The sequence below is a fragment of the Micropterus dolomieu genome, linkage group LG22, assembly GCF_021292245.1.
Source record: "Micropterus dolomieu isolate WLL.071019.BEF.003 ecotype Adirondacks linkage group LG22, ASM2129224v1, whole genome shotgun sequence".
NCBI lineage: Eukaryota > Metazoa > Chordata > Actinopteri > Centrarchiformes > Centrarchidae > Micropterus > Micropterus dolomieu.
Genome location: NC_060171.1, coordinates 13,726,023 through 13,731,647, shown reverse-complemented (window position 1 = coordinate 13,731,647; position 5,625 = coordinate 13,726,023). Strand labels below are relative to the sequence as shown.

General features: G+C 37.8%; 1 protein-coding gene across 6 annotated transcripts in view; it reads right to left on the bottom strand.

The window, feature by feature from the left end:
- The window catches only part of tp53i11b (tumor protein p53 inducible protein 11b), a 39,740-nt gene extending 37,528 nt beyond the window's left edge, over nt 1-2,212 (bottom strand). For 3 of the 6 annotated variants that reach the window (XM_046038485.1, XM_046038489.1, XM_046038487.1), the window contains exon 1: nt 2,087-2,212. The gene's annotated coding sequence lies outside the window, so the exon portion shown is untranslated. The remainder of the gene's footprint in view (nt 1-2,086) is intronic. The other 3 variants (XM_046038488.1, XM_046038486.1, XM_046038490.1) reach the window with 3 other exon arrangements.
- Nucleotides 2,213-5,625: the final 3,413 nt, after the last annotated feature.

Below are 5,625 nucleotides of genomic sequence, written 5' to 3'. Positions count from 1 at the left end.
AATGAAAGCTGAAAAGGTCTCTGAGGTTTGGCTGAGGTGACAGTATCCTGCAGTCATACGCATTCATGGAAAAAGAAAACCGTCCAAAAGGTCATCATCAGGCCAGATCTGACCCATTTACAGAGCCACTTCTGGATTCAGAAAGTAGTGCTGCTATGTTAACAGAGATAATGCCTAGTGGTTTGATCATGCCTGCTTTGGTTAAAAGGACAGAGAGACAGCTGCTGAACACATACCTCAGGCAGAAAAAATGCTGATGGCTACATTAGCACAACCACTGCATCTTCAACAGACAATCACTTCTGCCCACTCCACATCAATTTTATTAATTTTCCTCAAAGCTGAAACCTTTGTCACCGTGGGCACAAAGAACAGAGAAGGAAGCCCTGTTTCATCTTTCCTAGTTCCTCGGCCAATTAGAATCGCCTGCCCGCCCACAGAGCCTGGATGACATGTCGGCTCCTGATCACAAGGCGATTAACAAACAGTGCAACTGCTGCCACAGGAATAAGGCTTGATTAATGAAAAAGATAAACCAAAAAAAACTATTTACATGGCTTCATGCTGGGGGGTAAAATCCCTCATTTGTCTCCTTATTAGATGTCAAATATAAAAAAATGTAATAGCCACCATGTCGCTTCCCTCATGGTACTGGCTTCTGTTTGGCCTAAGCATCTGAAGTTATGCTTGTAGCATTACAAACATGGGCATGTCAATGCACCGGCATGCATTTAGCAGTGGTGTCATTTTAAGGCAAAAATAAAAACAAACATACTGTTCATTGTCTGTTCTTCCTTCCTCAACAAATTCAGTAGTTGGAGGTTGGAAAATAAATTACACTTATATTTCAGCTATCAAATACACAATCCTCATAACATAAATAGGATTGAGAGTTCCCCTTGCAGACTGCATAATATCAAGCTATATGTCAGTTCACAACACTGACTACATAACTATATACTCTGGGAGTGCTGAAGCATTGCTAAACTGCACTTTAGACAAGTCTTGACACACCAACACTAACCTGAACTGTGAGGCATAAAACAGACTTTCACTTACTGACTCCAACACACCGCTTTACCTTTGCAGTTTCATTTCATTATTGCATTTTATCTAAATTATAATTTCAGAGTTAAAGTATGAATTTGAACTGTGTACACTGACACAAACTCCTTTCATTTTTATGTAAACATTACAGCACACACTACTGTGTATGTCTCCCATCTTCCTTGTGATAAACACAGCTGGGGCATTGGCATTTATTTTTCAAGTCAGTTCTTGCGCAAATTAAGCAATTTCTACCACTGAAATATCCGGACATTGTTGTGTTTTGGCTCTCAACGTTTTAATCTTTTTATTTAAAACATAAAAACTACAATGTATTAATGAAATTGAAAGAAAAAAAATCAGGACTGGGATTTGGGAGTTTGTCAAACCCAGCAGCACACACTATGAACATGCTCACCTCTGTTGCGGTGAATAATGAAAGCACACATTTTAAGGCTTTTAACTGGATGACGTTAACATTTGGCCGATAAATAACTTTACAGTTACTGGCTGGGGTGAAGCAACATGGTCATGGAGCTAAACGATAAAACATACAGAATCCATTAAGGTCTCCATCTTCTAATGTTAATGAATGTTTTTTTTTTCTTAAAGGGTTTATTTTACAGAGCTGTCCACCACGCTGAACTTCACTAACGTTACCCCAACGTTTGCAACGTTACCCATACTTTAAGAAAATTAAAATTAAGTAACGTTGCAGCTACAACAAAACAACTTCACCGCCGACTGAAATAAAATATCTTTAAACGGACACAACAGTCGATAATCTCTTCAAATCACGCAGCGCAAATGACTTATAACGTTATTTCAGCTAACGTTAGCAGTTAGTGTTCACTCTTGTGGTGTCCGAACAATAATGCTGCGATGATGTGTTGAGAAGAAATCTGCTTGACACTGTTCTTGATCACAAAAGACCACACTCTCCAAGACGACAGGTAGATAACATAGCTTGAAGCATCTTTAAAATTGAAGTTCGTGGTGAAGATATTAAAAAAAGCACAGAATATATTGTGTAACTTACAACAGGAAGCGGAGTGGTCTCCAGAGTGTAACGTTGGTAACTACAGAGAGCGAGCAGGACGGACAGTGTGGAGGTACATCGCCGAACTCCGTGCTTTCAGAAACCCGGCGCAGCAAACAATCCGAGGGAACTGGACACGACCGTATTAACCTGCACTCACACGAAAGCGCACTTGATTTTACCGTAATACATAGACTAGCGCTAGAGCGTAAATGTGGTCAGAGTCATAATCAGCTTTATTGCCAGGTTTGTGTACGCGTAAGAGGAATTTGACTCAGGATTGTACATTGCTCACGATGTGCTTACTTATACAATAATACAATAATAAAGTCAGACACAGGCTACAGTATAGGGAACACACACACACACACACACACACACACACATATATATATATATATATATATATATATATATATATATACTGTACAAACAAAAACAATATTGACATATTGAGACAATAGTACAATGAGCAGAGTGCAAAGGATGTAGGAGTAAAATATTATTATTATTATTATTATTATTATTATGTACATGTCGGAGGAGGATGAGATGTACAGGTGCATGGAGCATAGTGCAAAGGATGCTGGAATAAATAAGTATTATGTGCAGGTATTTTGTACTTGAGGTAGGTGGATTTGGTATACAGTATATACAATATGACAATATAAAAGTAAGAACAATATGAACAGCTCTGAAATAGAGAACGAGAGAAGGATGAATGCTAGTAAGTAAACAGGAGGCTGATTAGAGACAGAGTTACTGGGTTATTCCACAGGAATTGTTCCTGACACCGTGAGTCAGAAGTCAGCTGTTCATCAGAGTGATGGCTTGTGGGAAGAAAAAAAAGTTGTGTTGTTTTTTTCGTCAGTGAATAAACAACAACACAAAACCCACCTCCCCAGCTGTTTAGGTGGTGGAAATAAAATGAATACGCAATAATACAGAGTAAAATACTCTGTTAAAGCAAAAGTCCTGCAATCAAACTCATACTAAGGCTAAGTAAAAGTAGTTTTCAAACTTATAGTGCCCAGTGGTGGAAAGTAAGTTGCCTACATGTATGTAAAGTGGGTAAATGTTTTGCTACTTTATGCTTCTACTCCACTACAGTTCAGAGGTAAATATATTACTTCTCATTCCACTACATTTATCTGGCAGCTACAGCTACAAGTTACATCACAGAATAAAATTTTACAAACAAAACATATGATCATTGTAGGCTATAAAATATGATGCTGTGCTATAGATTAAACTAACCAATAGTATGTCTGTGAAGGTTCTCAGTCACCCAGGTCATAGTTATCCAAGGAAGGTTAAAATCAAGGGCAACTGGACTTGATTGAAGATACTAAAAGACGTTTCATCCCTCATCCAAGAGACTTCTTCAGTTCTGACTCACAGTATACAAAGTAGTTAAAATGTGTTCCACCTCCACCAAAATACTGCTCATAAAGCAGCAGTAACGAGAGTGTAATGATATGATATCTAATAATATAACTCTGAAAGGGACCATCCTGTCTAAAAAGTACTTTTACTTTACTTTAATACTGTGAGTACATTTTGTTGTCATGTTTTTTTAGTGCTGGGTAGCTTAACCTATCATCATTTATTAAGTGATTTATATTTTCTCCCTTTGTCTCCTCTTGCGTGTCCATCTCTTCCTCTGACCAAACCATGACATGCTGTAAAGTCCATGAGCGGCCAGTTATCCCTCTTTGGTGTCTGCCTGCACCAAATTCAGAGAACTGAGATTCCTGAGTAAAACTCAGTATCACACCCTGCGGTGTGTAAATGTGTTTTAGAACTGATACTTGATGAGCTGCACCTGTAAACAAACACTGACAACATGTGATTGCTTGCAGTCAAATTCAAATATTACATGTGTTACCACATGAGTTTATCATCCATTCATCTATGATCAATTCTTTATATGGCAATACCACATGACTGAAACTTATGGAACATTTATATTTGAAAGGTAATGACAGTTAAAGAAGAGCTTTTTGTATGTCTATCATAAAATAATAGTTATGTGCCCATACTGTATGAAACAAGTTTGGCTTGCTGTAATCATCTCTTCCTAATGTGCTTCCAAGGCAGGTGATGGGGCCTCTTTCTGTGCAAAAATGTATCCAAAACTTTATCTGAAAGCAATGACTTAAGCAGTCTGAGTTAAACAAATGAAGTGGATATCACCCAAAGTTACGGTCTTTTAGTACCAAATTCCCTCTTTTTGTTTCTCTGGACAGTGTTTATGTGTAGTAGAAGGACAGTACCACAAAGACAGCACACTGAAAGGCTGCATCTAATCCATCTAATATATTTATTCAGTAAACAAATGAACAGTGGGTGGAATAAGCTACTCCTGCTTCCTTAATATCTGCTTGGTATTTCAACATCAGGTCTTTCTTAATATTGCAGAACAGTTACAGTTTAACAGCTTTCTATTTCCACTTTTTTTCAGCGTGGAAAAAGGCAGCGTTATGTGTCTTAAATTGCCTTTGTAACAGCATCAAGGACAGTCATGCAGGTGCTAATAAGACAAGCTCCTCGGCTTTGAACAGAGGTGCTGAATTAGTGTTGGAGGAAGGACCTCAGAGGATTTGTTGGCAGAAGCAGAATGGAAGGTGTGGGAGGGGAAAGGTGCACATAGGTTGGCAGCAACATGGAGTAGCACACATAAAATAAAACAACTTTACAGTAACATGCTGTACACACATTTCTCTGAAAGAAACATCACACATTCGAGCTGCAGGTAGAAGTGAACCAAATTCTATTTTCTCTTCTACTATTTGACTCTGAGCTATTTTGAAACCATAACCAGAAGAAAATCACACTGAATCTGTAATTTTGGATTTGGATTTGAACACTTTCATGTAGTCCTCATACTGTCATTCAGCTACAATGAGGTCTTACAATTATTGCTTCAATGCAGGCTACACCAGTAGGTGCATGCTTGAAAACCTTAAAAACAAAGATGGCGGGATAATGTGTTGCAACATTAATAGAGTTTTAGACTTGAACAAAAGAAATGCTTGGATACAATGTAAATTTCATATTGTGTTAAACATTATTTTTAAATAAACCCAGCTATGAGCCAGTGGAGCTACATGGCAACATGGTACTCCATGGACAACATTTAATTTCGCTTGAGCATCGGTGGCTTTATGTCTTTGGTAATGTTCTTTTACAAGTCAGTAAAAATTGGGGGAAAAAAGGATCTGAGCAGTAAATCAGAACATAGCTTTGTTTGGTGTAAATCAGCTTTCCTAAGTTGAGGATCTTTGAAAGAACAGACTCGCTGACACAAAACAGATTCAACAGGGTGACCAGCGAATAGGTGAGTTGTTGATGTTACAGAAATATCTCAAAGTATTCATAATATAGCCAAATCTAAGTATTATCAAGGAAGTCCACATCCAGTAATAGTTTACATTTTTACCTTTAAAGGTCAATTTTTACTCACCAGATGGGTCTTGATGTTAACTATAAATCCCAGCCATGGGAATAACCTATGAAAGGATAGTAAAGAACATTTG